Consider the following 16,933-nt stretch of genomic DNA (forward strand, 5'->3'; position numbering starts at 1 on the left):
TGACGAGTCGGTACCAAGGCAATCCAGGTGAAACACACTGGATAACTGTTAAAAACATCCTTAAGTACCTACGGAGGACTAAGGATTGGGTATTGACTTATGGAGGAGATACTAAGCTATGTGCAATCGGTTACGCAGATGCTAGCTTTCAAACAGACCGAGATGATTCGAAATCTCAGTCTGGATTCATCTTTACTCTTAATGGTGTTGCGGTCAAGTTGAAGAGTTCCAAACAGGAAGTTGTAGCAGATTCTACTACTGAATCCGAGTACTATGCCGCTTCAGAAGCAGCAAAGGAAGCTATATGGATGCGTCAATTCTTACAAGGACTAACCATAGTTCCTAGTTCGAATGACCCAATCACTATCGATTGTGACAATAGAGGTGCCATCTTCCAGGCTAAGGAGCCTAAGTCTAGCAACAAGTCTAGACATGTACATCGGAAGGCTCACCTGATCCGTGATTACGTGGAGGAAGAGGAGATAGTGATTGACAATATTGCTTCGGATGACAACATCGCGGACCCTCTCACTAAACCATTGAAATATGATAAGTGATGTGACCATAATTAGCGCATATTTAGCCCCCGAATTAGCCTTGTTCCCATACTTTTTAGTGCATATTTGAGTTATTTATTGTCTTTAGTTCTTTGTTTTGCATATTCTTTGAGATTTTGATCCCTTGGTAGGAAAGGAGTAAGAATCTTGCATTTTCATGGCAAAACGAGACTAAATTGATTGAATTCAATGACCAAGCATCAAGGAGAGACAAGATTAGAAGGCCTTTGTACATATTATAGTAGTTGGGCAATGACGAGAAAGGATCTTTGCATCCCCGAGGAAATCCCCAAGGATTTTATGAAGAAAAGGGAAGAAAAGAAGAAGGACCAAAGCTGAGCAGCAATCCGTGCGGATTGCCTTGAATCCGCCCGTCCTCCACAGCACAATCCGTGCGTCTTCCTTCAAAGAAGCCAGGCAGCAAGCCCAGAAGACGCCCGGATTCCCTTGAAGACGCCCGGGCAGAGCCTTACAAATCCGGCCGTCCCATGCCTAGGACGCACGGATTCCAGTCCAGCACAATTTTGACTTCGTCAAGCCTCCGTGAAAGATGCCCTTCCTTCGAAAAATACCGGCGTTTCCCGGCTCAAATCCAAAAGTGTAATTACTAGTTTAGCCCTTAGTTAACCCTAATGCATCCACCTAATTTCCACTATAAATACCCCATTAGTCTAATTAGAAGAGCATGTTCTTCTTATCAATTCTTAGAGTAGTTAATATCAATCAAATCTCTCTTTAGTTTTGTAATCAACAATTAATCAAGTTTTAATACAAGTTTTATTTCCTTAATCTCTCTTTTGTTCATCCTTTATTTTGGGTAATTGAAGATTATTTGGGTTATTATTAGGAGATTGACAACCTCTCAATCAAGCATCAAGTACTTCTTTTATTCTTGCTTTATTATTGGAATCATTAGTAGGTATAATCCACTTAATCCCTTTTTAATTATTGTTAATTACTTTTATTTATTCATCATGTTTTACATTGTTGGTATGATTGACAACCTTGCTAGCATGATCAACATGATAATGAGTGAGTAGTCACCTAGCTAGGGTTAATGGGTAATTAGGGGAAACCAACATGGGGAATGATTCATGCTTAAATTAATATGCTTTCATGGTTTATTTGCTTGCTTGTTTTGATCTCAACTCATGCACGTGTTATGTTTGATGAAATGCGAGCCTATGAATCCTTGCATTTTTTACCCATCACCTATCTTTTCAATGAGACTTGTAAGACATAAACCAACTCGAGTCTCATTAGACCATGCATGTTGTTGAGTAGGGAAGATTAAGTCGACTTGTAGGTGTTGTACAATCTAATCGATTCGGCTCCGGGACCCAAACTTTCCTAGGATTGTAAGATATAACCCAACTTAATCCATCACAACAATAATTGCTTGCTTATAATTTGAGAACATGTTTGTATGTTCAATTCCCATGATTCCCCTATGACCCCATGACACCCTAGTGCTTTTTATCAATTGTTTACAACCCTTTTAATTCATCTTGCTTGTTTACTTTCATTGCTATTTAGTTTAGTGACCTTCTACATCAACCCAAATTGTGACACCCCTAAGACACCACTAGTTTCAATAGAAATCTCATCTCAATTCCCGTCCCTTGGGATCCGACCTTTACTTGCCTCTTTACTAATTGTAGAGTTGTTTGTGAAGTTATAAATTGTGTTTTGGTCTAAGTGCTTCCAACGACAATTGATGCGTGTCTCTTATATGATGTTTTACATCCCATTTTACACGCATTTCAGAGCTCATTTGTGTAGTTTATGCTACATTTCTCCCTATTTCCGTCTACTTCCGTATTTTTGTACATTATTGCAGAAATGTGAAGAATCTAGCGGAAACCGAGCTAAATCCGTCCCCAAGTATCCTGCATTGCATTTGGCGTGAAGTATTCGCTTAAGGAACGAGCTTGGTGCGCAATTCAAGGCTCAAAAGACAAATCCACGAGATTATAGAAGTCAAGTAGCAGCTCAAGCAGTCGATCGACCACTGCCATCAGTCGATCGACCAACCTGCGGGTTCCAAAAGCTACTGTATACTGAAGATCAGTCGATCGACCGCCATGCTCAGTCGATCGACCAATCTGCTATCCCAGACGTGAATTAAAAGACCGAGGAAGCGAAGCCCATTATGTTTAGGTTTTGATAATAAGTTGTTACGTATGTTGGCTATATAACGTAACCTAGAAACATCAAGTGGGGCATCAAGTTTTTATCTAAGTTTCACATTCAGTTTTTATCAAGTTTTTACATTAAGTTTTACACAATAACCTTACGTCTTATTAGGGTTTGGAATATTGTTTAGCATTGGAACTTTCGTTCTTATTCTTAATCTTTCCTCTGCAATCTCGGTATTCTTCGGCCCTATTTCAATTCACTTCTATTTCGTTATTAGTATAGAATTGCTAGTTAGATTCCCGAAACCGTTTTATCATTGCATGTTAATTGTTTGTCTTACCGCTTTAATTATGAATTCAATACTTTTATGCCCTAGTTTTATTGTTGTTATCACCTTCAGCATGAGTAGCTAAATTAATTGTGCTAGGATGTAGGCGAATTATAGCGTAGGCGGCGTAGTATTGTTTTGGACTGAAGTCGCGTGTCAGTCGATCGACCGCCATACTTGGTCGATCGACTGACCACGTGAGGTTACCTTTCGTTTTAATTGTTTTTAATGGTGTATTTAACGAATCGAATGCATGCGACCAGTTAGATGCTTAATTTATAACTGACCCATTAGATCGAAAGATAGGGACAGTTGTTAGACCACCAATTAAGATGACTAAACTGTGCTGAGATCGAAAGATAGGTAGAGTTTAGACCGTTAGTCACTTTTCAGGACGAGAGTCAGTATTAGTGATATTAGGGACCTATAGCGAGATCGAAAGATGCTATTTGTTAAGAGTGGACCGAGAGGACCTCTTGTTTCCCGCCTCACATGTGTTCGATTTAGTCTGTTTAGTATCTTTTGCCCTTGAAGCTATATAACGAACCGACCATCCTAGTACCCCCTTTTATATTTGATTTCATCTAATTGCTTAGTTTGCTTTATTTTATTGCTCATTAGCTATAGACCAATCCAATCAAACCCCCACCTTATTGTTACCTTAGACCGAATTTAAACAACTAGAATTTACGTCCGCCTCTCGTGGTTCGACCCATTTGCCGCTAGCTATAGTTGTAGTTGGAGATTATAAATTTATTTTTGACACCTCACGACGGGTATCAAATTTTGGCGCCGTTGCCGGGGAGGCAATAGTTCTAATTTTTAGTTGTTTTAATTTAGTCTTTCTTAGTTTAAGGAACATCCGTTCCTTAAACTTTTCTTATATTCTTTTTGTAGTTTCCTCTTATGCGCAGGTCACAGGGTGGTGAACTAGTACCATTCAATCATGAGATTTTTGAAATCTTTGCGCGAGTTGAGACGATCACAAAGGATATTACCGACAGAGGAAGAGCTGAGTACTCTGTCAAGCTATTACGAGAACGAGCTGTTCGAGGAAGATCCACATTCTTCACCCGTTTCCACCTCTTCAGCCGAGACAGTCACTTCTCCAGAAATTCCAGTCATGGCTGAGGAAGCGAGTATAGCTAGTCATTCTGAGCCGACAGCAGCAAATTTATATAAGGGGTTCGAATTACCAGGAGATGACAGGAAGTTCGAACCAAAGCCTTCATACATTAATATGGTTGAGAGAAACCGATTCGGGAGTGCAAATGAAGATGCGGCTAAGCATATGGAAACATTTATTGACTCTGCATTGTTCCATACCCCCACCAACCGGCGTGACCCAAGACCAGATCAAGGAGACCATGTTTATCTTCTCCCTTCGTGATCTTTGCAAGGGAGTGGTATAGAGATCCTGGACCGAGCCGTTCATGGGATCACCGATTGGAATTCATTGGCTTTGGCATTTTACAAGAAATATTTTTCTGCCTCGAAGACCAATGCAATTAGAGCTCAAATCACGAGCTTTAAACAAGGGCCGGACGAGAACTTCCATGAAGCATGGGTCCGTTTTAAGAAGTTGGTGCGAACCATACCGCACCATGGGTTCGAAAAATGGAGTTTGTGCAATCAGTTCTATAATGGGCTGTATGACGATCGAGGGCTATTTTGGATCTGCGAGCCAATGGCCGATTTGCTGAAAACATGGGAGAGACCAAAGGGTGGAAGATCATCGATGATTTGGCCACTCATAAGGCTGAATATGGGAATTCGAGAGGAAACCAGAGGAGAGCTGCTGAATCTTCCTCTATTGCTGCACTAGAAGCTCTCACTGCAAGATTTGACAAATATGAATTAGGAGGAGCTTCAAAGGGGGGTATTTACCAAGTAAATGCTGTGTCAGACGGTCCTTTCGTCTGTGAAAGGTGCGGAGGTGAGGGGCACGTTTCGAAGAATTGCCCTAGTCCCTTTGAGTCTTGTGCTGCCTTTCAACATTATAGGCAGACAAACACCTACTATGAGCCTAATGTTCATCCCAACCTGAGGTGGAGTAGCTAGAATGTCCTAAATCCAACTCCACCTCCGCAGCAGCAACCTTATGTGCCCCCCATCAAAAGCAACAACAATATCAAAAACCTCCTTATGTGCCGCAGCAGCAACAACAATCCCATGGTTCTGATTTTGCTGAGTTCAAGAACTTATTGCTGAAGGAGGCCCAAGCAAGAGAGGTCGGGATGAAGCTACTAGAGAGCCAAATTGCTCAATTGGCTAGTAAGAGTACCACTCGAGCTCCGGGACACTTACCGATTCAAACCGACCAAAAGGAGACCCTAAAAGCTATCACGTTAAGGAGTGGGTCCACCCTGGAGGAGCCTGCCATGGTCGAGGACGCTGTTGAAAAGAATGAGGCAGATCCGAGTCAAAAGAAAGCTGTAACGAATAATTCAAAGAAAAAGGCGTCTACCAGGTATATCGATCGATCGATCGATACACCCGTCGATCGATCGATACGCGGGTTACAAAGCTTATTTTCCTGAACTGTACACCTCGGTCGATCGACTGAGGATAGTGGTCGATCGACCAAGATCACTGCTGATAGCGAGATTTTTCGTCCTCCGATGCCCGACAACTTGAGGGATCACTTGTTTCGGGGTACGACAACTCCGAAAGTATTGGGGAAAGACCCGAGTGCTGATGGGTCCATTCCGATTACGAAGTTCGATCCGATGACGGTTAATGGCTCACATTTAAGACGGTCTGAGGAGGGTTCGAGCTTCAATAAGGAGAAGGTGGTGGACTTTCAACCTAGGTCCACGGATACCGGCACGCGCGATTTAGAGGAGAGGGCTAAGGTACTTCTCTCAGCCCCATACCCAGAGCGACTAGTGCCGACAAAGGAACAGGTATCTTTCAATAAATTTGAAAAGGTGATTCGTAGTTTGAATGTACAAGTTCCTTTCCTTGAGTTGGTCAATCAAGTGCCTGCCTACACTAAATTCATGAAACAACTCCTGTCTAAGAAAAAGTCACTTGAAAATGTGCATACTGTCGCACTAACCAAAGAGTCATGCTCTTATTTGTCGCACACTGCACCCCATAAGCTAGAGGACCCGGGTAGCTTTTATGTTCCTTGCAATATAGGTACCTTCTCTATTGAGAAGGCATTATGTGACTTAGAAGCTAGTATAAGCGTCATGCCTTTGAGTCTAGCTAGGAAGCTCAAATTGACGAGGTTTGCAGTAACAGATATGACAGTACAGATGGCTGACCGATCTGCGGTCCAGCCAATAGGAGTCTTAGAAGACATTCCTGTCCAAATAGGGAAGTTTTTCTTCCCTGTTGACTTCGTTGTACTTGACATGCCTGAGGATGCTCATATTCCCATTATTTTGGGTAGGCCATTTCGCACACCTTTGGTGCAGTCATAGATGTCGATGCAGGTACCCGACTTTCAAAGTAGGCAAGAATTCTATTGTTTTTGCCCAACCGGCTAAGAAAAAGGACCCCATGTGGCATGTGACTTGTAACACGGTTTCTGACAAGAAATCGTACTTTGTGCTTCCTGATTTACCTATCTCTATTCCTGTTGTAACCCCTCCGCCCCATCGGGAGCAAATTGGAGGAAGATTTGTCTATTTCGATAATGCAGAGCTGGTTTGGGAAGGAAGAGCGCAAGTCACTCTAGCTGCAAAGAAGCCAATCATTTCACGAGGAGGTCTTGGTTGCCTTAGCTATGCCACTGATGAGGAAGTTGATGACGAACCGGTCAAGGCACGGAAGTCCGACTTGGACTTTGATGAGCAAGAAGAGGTCATTGATTGGGGAAACGATGAAAGTGTTGATCCGTTGAGCCATACGGACGTGGAAGCTAAGAAGGGTGCAGCTGCTAAGATAAGCACCGTTGAGGCTACCGCTAGTAGCCAGAAGCCGACAAAGTGGGCCATTCCGTGGCCGTTCTTGATCAACTACTAGTTGATCACATGTTTTCCAAACATTTTATTTGCTTTTGTTAGACACTTTTTATTGCTTCTGTGTGCGCGAAACTTCGCATTTTATTTTGCTTGCTTAGGATTTTATGCGTTTGAGACTTTATTTTGGGTTTTGCGCAATTTTGGGCGCGTATTACTGTGCATTTGCAGGTTTTTAGAGCTCATTAGCTCAAGTAATTGAGCAAATACGAATAAATAAGGAGTACAGCAGTATTTTCAGTCGATCGACTGGCTACATTGGTCGATCGACTGAGTTGCACTTTCCAGGAGCTACTGTTCCTGACACATTGGTCGATCGATTGCCGTTCTTAGTCGATCGACCAAGGACGCTGCTGTACCTATTCACGACCTCTCCCCTGCTGTGTTTGGTCGATATGCAGACTTAAGGGAGTTTTCTACTCCACTTTATTTTCCGTCCAATTATTTATTTCTTCTAATTTTCTCATTTGTGCACATATTTACCGCTTCAAAATTGTTTTCTCGTTTTACGCGCGGTACCTTTCGTTTGTCTTTTCAGGCACTTATAGTAGCACTGCTGGCTACTGAAACCTCCTAGCTCACGCTGGTTTGGGGAGGTTTCCTTTTGCTGCGCTTAAAGTCTTGTAAGTTTCCGAGTCTTTACTTCATGTCATATTTATTTATTTTCTCGCAAATTCCCGTTTCTCTTTTCTTTCATTACATGATTTTGCACAATGGGGACATTGTGCGATTTGGTTTGGGGAAGGGTTTTGCGTCGCATATCATTTGCTTGCATTCACGTTTACATTTTTGTTTTGCATTGTCTATTTCATTTCTCATATATCCAAAAAATTGAAAAAATTTAAAAATTTCAAAAAAAAATGCATGTTTATTTTAGCATTTAGGTTGAGTCGGAACGGTAGTATTTCAAGGATGATATTGCATTTTGCACCTGTTTTGCCTGAGCCTTGCTTGATTAACATGTTATTAGTAGAATCGTATAAGTGCATATCTACGAGTTTTCGTTAAATTTCTTGCTGAACTTGAGACTTGAATTAGAAAATTGGCAAGCTACATCATATTTCTGAGATTTAGAGCCTATAACTGGTAACATTCATGACCAGTTCATCTAAGAATGTGAGTAGTACTCCTTATGAGGCATGTAACATAAATGTGCATAAATATGAACTTAATCTGCTTAATACCTGTATGCATTCGGTTTGTGGTTTGTTGACACATGTGGTAGAGGTCTCCCTTTATTCATTTTGCCCATAAGCTCCACACTGCCAAAAATAGCCTTTTTGTCCCATTACTACATCCTACATCTAGCCTGCCCTTGTCAAGCTAGTAGTCTGTGTTCTTGGGATTGTTACTTAGTTTTTGGTAGCATATGCTCATGTTTGAGATATTGTTGGAAAGATGAAAAGGAGGAAAGAAAGAAATAGAAAAAAAAAGAGTTGAAAAATGATTCGGAAAAAAAAGAGAGGTTCTGTACTGTTCATAGCAGTCGATCGACTGCCCCTTTTGGTCGATCGACTGAGGTTCGAGAAAAGAGAAAGAATCAATTCGCATAATTCAAAATCCTTATCTTTTGGCGATTTTTGCTCCCATGTATTATTCATATTTTGTGGGGAGTTAGTTGATTACTTTTATACCTGGAGATTGTGAGATTTGTGCTTGCTATAGCACCGTTCCATTTATTTTTGAGAAAGAAGTTGGATGTTCCCATATGGTTCCGTTTCGGTACTAGCTTGATCACCTGTACCTCCACTTTTCCATAAATATTTTGCCTCTTCTTACCCATACCTCATATATCCACATATATACCTCGGCATGTGTCATGGTCCCTTGTTGGTTGGAATGCGTATGTACGGTTGTAGAGATTGCTTTTATATTAGACTGCAGGCATGTTCTTATAGGTCGTAGTTAGGTGAGAGTCTTTACAAAACCAATTCTTTCTATCTTTACGTTATTCACCTGTGCTTGTTTGAGTGATATGAGCGACCCGTGAGAGTCCAAATTTGGTGAGTCTCTACAGTTGACGGTTCAGTAGTTTTAACGACTTCATAACTCGTTTACATGATTCACATTACTAATTGATTGTTGGTTGTGTATTAAACTGGTTTAGGTTTCACATGTTGTAATTCGCTCTGAGAATGAACTCGTTCCATTAGGTCTTTAGATCGAGTCTAGTTCTTGCTTGGGGACAAGCAAGGGTTTGGTTTGGGGAAGTTTGATGCGTGTCTCTTATATGATGTTTTACATCCTATTTTACACGCATTTCAGAGCTCATTTGTGTAGATTATAGAAGTCAAGTAGCAGCTCAAGCACTCGATCGACCACTGCCATCAGTCGATCGACCAACCTGCGGGTTCCAGAAGCTACTGTATACTGAAGATCAGTCGATCGACCGCCATGCTCAGTCGATCGACCAATCTGCTATCCCAGACGTGAATTAAAAGACCGAGGAAGCGCAAGCCCATTATGTTTAGGTTTTGATAATAAGTTGTTACGTATGTTGGCTATATAACGTAACCTAGAAACATCAAGTGGGCCATCAATTTTTTATCTAAGTTTCACATTCAGTTTTTATCAAGTTTTTACATTAAGTTTTACACAATAACCTTAAGTCTTATTAGGGTTTGGAATATTGTTTAGCATTGGAACTTTCGTTCTTATTCTTAATCTTTCCTCTGCAATCTCGGTATTCTCCGGCCCTATTTCAATTCACTTCTATTTCGTTATTAGTATAGAATTGCTAGTTAGATTCCCGAAACCGTTTTATCATTGCATGTTAATTGTTTGTCTTACCGCTTTAATTATGAATTCAATACTTTTATGCCCTAGTTTTATTGTTGTTATCACCTTCAGCATGAGCAGCTAAAATAATTGTGCTAGGATGTAGGCGAATTATAGCGTAGGCGGCGTAGTATTGTTTTGGACTGAATTCGCGTGTCAGTCGATCGACCGCCATACTTGGTCGATCGACTGACCACGTGAGGTTACCTTTCGTTTTAATTGTTTTTAATGTTGTATTTAACGAATCGAATGCATGCGACCAGTTAGATGCTTAATTTATAACTGACCCATTATATCGAAAGATAGGGACAGTTGTTAGACCACCAATTAAGATGACTAAACTGTGCTGAGATCGAAAGATAGGTAGAGTTTAGACCGTTAGTCACTTTTCAGGACGAGAGTCAGTATTAGTGATATTAGGGACCTATAGCGAGATCGAAAGATGCTATTTGTTAAGAGTGGACCGAGAGGACCTCTTGTTTCCCGCCTCACATGTGTTCGATTTAGTCTGTTTAGTATGTTTGCCATAGAAGCTATAACGAACCGACCATCCTAGTACCCCCTTTTATATTTGATTTCATCTAATTGCTTAGTTTGCTTTATTTTATTGCTCATTAGCTAGAGACCAATCCAATCAAACCCCCACCTTATTGTTACCTTAGACCGAATTTAAACAACTAGAATTTACGTCTGCCTCTCTATGGTTCGACCCGACTGCCGCTAGCTATAGTTGTAGTTGTAGATTATAAATTTATTTTTGACACCTCACGACGGGTATCAACAATTATTCCGAAAAATAGAATATAGCTCCGAGTCCGGCCAATAAGCATGAAGGGCACGTTATTTCCATGGGAATTAAACGTGTTCCTGAGTTGTACTAGTTGCTAATGAATTCGATACAATTTCTTTTTCATATGCTATTTATAACTTCATCGTATTATTTCATATTTTGTTTTTCATGTGGTTTGTACGACAACATTGAACGCCACAAAGTGAACTGAATTACATTATATTTGTTTTTGTCCGTAATCGCCTACATGAGCTGATAACTCTGGCTATTATTTTGTGAAGTTGATTGATGGTGGGTTCAACGAGCCATAAGTCAAACGGTTGGCTGATCGATCACAGATGCGAGTTATAACGATACCTCGTAGGACAATTGTGACAACGTAATGGAGTCCTAAATGTTTAAAAACATTCGGTGCCAGGTCGTGGATTGGACGTCCATTGTGTTCCTAGAGTCGATTCTTTTGACTATCGACTGTCTCTTGAGATTAAGGCAGTTTTTGGGTGACTTTGGTTTCTTTCTCATGGTCGACCGTAACAGGAGGCTAAGCGATTTTCACTTTGGGTCATTTCATCTTTGTGCTTATATCTGCAGGATTCGAGTTGAAGAAAATATCCTACCTTTATCAGGTTTAGTTATTTCTCAGGGCCACTCGAGGAGTTGTAACTGAAATGCCTGGCCATGCTCGAATGATGATTCGTTTATCAGTTAAGTTACTCTCTAGTCGGGAAAACCACTCTTGATATTGATCACTTGTAAAATACGACCTTTGTGAATACGGATTTTGCACATTGTTTTACATTGAGTGGGAGAAATATTAGGATATGAGAATCGGTTATCACACATACACTTGTGAGGACAAGTGGGAGATTGTTGGAGCTTGTGTCCTCCACAGTTAGTGTGATAACATATATAAATCTCTTATAGGTTCACAAGGGTATACTTAGTATTTTATCAGTTGATTAACGTTTACTTAATAACGGTTGGCTTGCTAGAAGTTTGACGTTATTATCATACTGATGGCGGTGATCAACTGGTCCCAAAAAGTCACACCTAAAGGATGTGTTTGAGAGATGGGATTGTAGGAAAATATAATCACATTGATGCCTCATATGACTAAAAGGTTAGTCCATGTATTTGACTAAACAGTTAGTCAATGTGATGATGAGACGATTATTTAATACAATTAAATAATAATAGCTGAGATGAATTAACTGTTAATTCGTAAATTGAATATAAACTGTTATATTTAATTAATGTATATAATGCTAGCTTAAACGAATTAAGATGTTAATTCGTAATTAAACGTAACCAGTTACATTTAATTAGCAAATTATAAATATGCGATATTTATAGTTAATGTATATATTATACGAAATTGTCATAATAAATATTGACAGACCGGTATTAATAAATCGACTACAAGATGTTGTGTGTGGACTTATTAATACATGACAACATAAATGATAATTGATAAATAAATACACATATTATACATTTTGATACAACCTAAAATAAGAAGATATTTTCTTCTTATTTGTGGGTGGTTACACGGTTGAAAAAAGAAAAGAATAAGGAGAGTATGATAGCTGTACAGAAGCTTAACTCATTGATCTGGAGTCTCAAATAGCTCAGCTAGTAGCCGAGTCGAATAGTAGGCAACCAGAAGAGGTATACTCTACCTACACCGAGAGTGGTCTTTCCCATGAAGGACCCGAGTTGCCTAGCGCTATTAATGATTTGGATGACTCGGATTACGAAGATCTATCCGAAAATGAAGCGAGTTATGAAGATTTCTGCGCTGCACTAGAGAAATCACTCGATCGAGCTAGTAATAGTGTTCGATCGAGTAGAATATCAGAAGAAGTGTTCGATCGAATAGAATACACCACTCGATCGAACAGTTGCTTAGAGGAAGTACTCGATCGAGTTAATTTATGTGCTCGATCGAGTGAATATCATGAGGAAAGCTTTCGATCGAGTAAAAATTCCACTCGATCGACTGAATTGGCCAGTGAGAGCATTGATTCGTCATGTGGGTTTGTTCTAGATGATGATTTTGATGATGATAATGGTTATGGTGAATCGCCCCTTTTCATAGCCGAGCTAGATGCGCTTGAGGATGCGATTTACGGGACGGTTTCCACAGAGGAGGCAGATGAGTCCGTGATTGCTCCTAACACGGATGAGGTAATATATTCATTTGTCAATGATTCCGACATTGAGAACAACCAACCCGAGGTAGTAGACGATAATTCTATTATTGTTTGTTTAAATAGTACATTGCCTCATTTGACTCATGCTTTGTATTTTAATACTATACCCCCTCCTAGCTGGACGAGTAATTTAATAGTTTTTCACCGTACTTATAGTCACAAACTTGTTAATCTGAAATGGAGCCCTAAATCATTATTAATTGCTTCTGAGCTCCTTTATTTTGTGGACAAATTTAGGAGCTGTCATAGGAAATTTGTTAGGCTTAAACGGTTGTACATTTTTATTTCCTATATCTTTATTCCACTTTGGTGCTACTTATATTTTTGTGTAGCACATGCGCAGCTGTTTGATCGGTTGCTGCGCGCTTTGAGCTGTTTTGATTAGGCTAATTAATGAGAGGCTCGAAGAAAAAAAAGGTCGAGCTGGGACCTGACTGAAGCCAGCGCTACCCGGGAGGCAACCCGGAGATTTTATTTTTAATTGTTTTTCGAATATTTCATTTCTTTTCAGTTTTGTGTAATAATTGGTTTTCATACCATAGATTATATCAGTTATGCTTGTTTTGTTAGTTTTGCGGGCTGTTTTTATTGCGTCTTTGCAGGAATATACTAAGGATGACTCGATCGAGTCCTTTTTGTACTCGATCGAGAGCTTTTGCTGCTAAGTTTACTCGATCGAGCATTTATTCTACTCGATCGAGTACATGCAAAGAGAGAAGTCTTCGATCGACCACTATTCTTCTTCGATCGAGTGCCTTTGGACGCCCATTGCTTGGATTAGCTTCTTGTGACGGTATTTGGCCGCTGTTTGCGACCTCCCACGTTGCTGGCTGGTTTGGGGAGGTCCCTTATTTGCGTACTCTTGTGAGTTTTCCGCATTTACTCTCTTTCTCTTTTAGTTTGCATTTCCTTTCCATGTTTTGGTACAATGAGGCCATTGTACGGTTGGGTTTGGGGAGGTTATGCATCCATATCTGTGTCTGCATCTCGTCTTTATTTGCATTTCTGTTATCACGTTTAATTTCTGTATGCATTGTTGTTTATTTTTTATAAAATTCAAAATCTTATAAAAAATTATAAAAATTCAAAAAATTTCAAAAAATTCACGTTTATTTTAGCATATAGGTTGAGTCAGAACGGTAGATTTCAATGATGAAATTGCACTGCAATTGTCTTTTTGCTTAAGCCTTGCATAGATTATTAATATCTTTTTAGCTTTGTCTTTTCGCATATCTACGAGTTTATGTTAAAATTTAGCTGAACGAATAGACTTGACCTGAAATTTTGGCAACCTACTTACAATTTCTGAGATTTAGAGCCCTATAACTGGTGACATTCATGACCGGTTTACATAGGAATTGAAAGTAGTACTCCTTGCATATCATGTATCATCAATTTGCACGTATATGAAATTCAATTGTTTTTTGCCTGCATACATTCGGGTTAGTGGTTGGTGTCACATGCAGGGAGGTGCTTACATTTCCCTTTTATTTCATTTTTACCCATTTAACTCCACATTAGCCAAATTTGCATGTTGACCCTTAGCTACATTCCAAATTTAGCCTGCCTTGTCAACCTAGTTTAGATTGTTTTGCGGTATATATTTTATTGCGCCGAGTTTGGCTTGTATCCACTGATTTGGAGTTGGTAATTTATGAAGGAAGGAGGATGAAAAAAAGAAAAAAAAAGTGAATGAAAAAAATGATGAAAGAAAGAAACCGAAAAAAATAGAAAGAAAGAAAAAAAAAGATGTTGTTTGATGAGACGGTTTCTGCTCCTATGCTTTATTTATATTTATTGAGGAGTATTTTCAGTTCGGTTTGGTGAGTTTGTGCCAAATGAAGGGCATACGCGCTTAATTTTATAATTGAGTAAGAATGGATGTTGTCATATGGTTCTGTTTAGGTACTAGCTTGGCCGCCTATACCTCCACATTCCCATAACTTGTTTTGCCTTTTCTTACCCATTGCCTCACTTTGCCATATTTTTGTAAGCCCTCGGCTGTGACATGACCTTGTTTGGTTGGAATGTATGCTCGGTAGCTAAAATTGTCTATCATATTAGTTGCATGCATGTTTATGTGGGTCGTAGTCTAGGTGAGCGACTATTTTTCTTTCTCTCTTTCATATATATGTTCACCCTTGCATCATGAGAGAAGAGTGACCCATGAGAGTCCATTATTAAAGGTCTTGCAAGGTCGACGGTTCAGCTTTATTATAAACATCTTACAACTCGTTTGCATTTGACTGTTTGCTATAAGTGTTAGTTTGCTTGCATTAAATTGGTTTACGTGGGCATTTGTAGCTAGCTCTGAGTTATCTTTTCCATTCCATTAGTTTGCATTTAGTTTACTCGAGAACGAGTAAAGGTTTGGTTTGGGGAGATTTGATACGTGCATTTTATATAGTCTTTTTTGGCCTTTTTATGCACGTATTTCTATGCTATTATCGTAGTTTTATGCTACGAAATGCCCCGAATATGCTACTTTGGTTTGCTTTGCCTTATTTGCCGGAATGGACCAGAAAGTAGTGAAATCAAGCCTTTTACCGTCCGTTTTGCATGCATTTGGAGGAAGTGTGAATTTGGAGCGAAAATGTAGCTGTCTTGGGATGCGTGAAGCTATTTCGGGAGCTAAAAGACAAGTCAAAGCTGAAACTAACGAAATTATGAGCTGCTAAAGTTAGATTTCACTCGATCGAGTACTTTACTAGTCGATCGAGTGGTTTTGGATGTAATTTTAAGTCGATCGAGTACAATATATGGTCGATCGAACAGATTCATATTAGGGTTTAGTCGATCGAGTACTTATTTTAGTCGATCGAATGGTTTGAGTTTGATTCTGCTCGATCGAGTGGTTCTAAATCACTCGATCGAGTAGTTTCTCTAATGGGCTCGGGCTTTTTGTTTTATTTCGTCATTAGGTTTAATAAAATCGTCTTTCCTATAAATAGGAAGACGATAGAATAGTTTAGGGGATCGAAGGCTGCTTTTCTCCTGTTACTTTATTCTTCTCTTTATTTCCGGACCTACTGTAACTAATTCTTTTTCCCTTTTCTCTCATTTTATTTAATGTTTATTACTCTTCCCTTTATTTCTATTATTTCCTTTATCATTATGTCTAGCTAATTATCCCTGCTAGGATTAGGGGAGTCGATGATTGTTATTAATTGTTAATTAGTTTGTAGATCTGTCGTTGTTATTACGTCTCTGTTGTTTATCACTGCTTTAATTGTATCCTGCTAGTTGAGTCGACACAATTAGCATATTTAACATTGGTAAGCCTTGACCTAGACCGAAAGGTTGGAAGGGGTGAGACCTGCAGTGAGCATTAGGGCACTTTAGTGAGGCCGGAAGCTAAGCTATTAGTGTTTTAGGGCGAATTGAGACCGGAAGGAGATATTCGTTGCCCCTTAGACCGATACAACTGACTAATCTGTGACCTTAGCTGCAATTGACCGATGATCATTGACGACCCGACATCCTAGTTCCCTCTATCTTCCTTGTTAATTTCTCTTATTCTCTTTTCTCTTGCTTAATCTTATTAGTTTAGTCAAAACAATTCAAATCCCCCATCCTGTGGCCTTAGACAGACCGAATAGACAAGTAGATAGTGACCGCCTCCCTGTGGAGATCGACCCTACTTACTGCTAGCTTCTGTTAGTTGTACTTAGGTATTTATTTTTGGTACCTGACGACGGTATCATAAACAAAACCAACTTCATACTCAACTAACCATATGTTACTATCTACAAAAGCCAAACAATAACATCCATCATGATCATATAGTATTCAACTTACCAATCACGTTTTGCCCGCACGTTTTATTCTATAACTTTTCGCAACAAAATATATATGTATGTATACATCAAACGCAAAAATTATATTCACATGTTACTAACATAACAACATTATAAATATTCACTTCCGTCATACAAACATGCTTACATAGTGAAATCATATTCTTATGCAACATTACTTCACCTTTTCCACCAAATCATCCATCATACACTTTATCCAACATATGCATATGAAATAATAGTAACAAGTAGCTTAATCACTAATCATATTACCATATACGATTACTTTCATCCTTTCTACCACATCCTCCATTCAACCACATACCATTCATCCAACAAATTCATATATACATATTCATC

Source organism: Silene latifolia, chromosome 3 (assembly GCF_048544455.1).
Source record: "Silene latifolia isolate original U9 population chromosome 3, ASM4854445v1, whole genome shotgun sequence".
In the NCBI taxonomy this organism is placed as follows: domain Eukaryota; kingdom Viridiplantae; phylum Streptophyta; class Magnoliopsida; order Caryophyllales; family Caryophyllaceae; genus Silene; species Silene latifolia.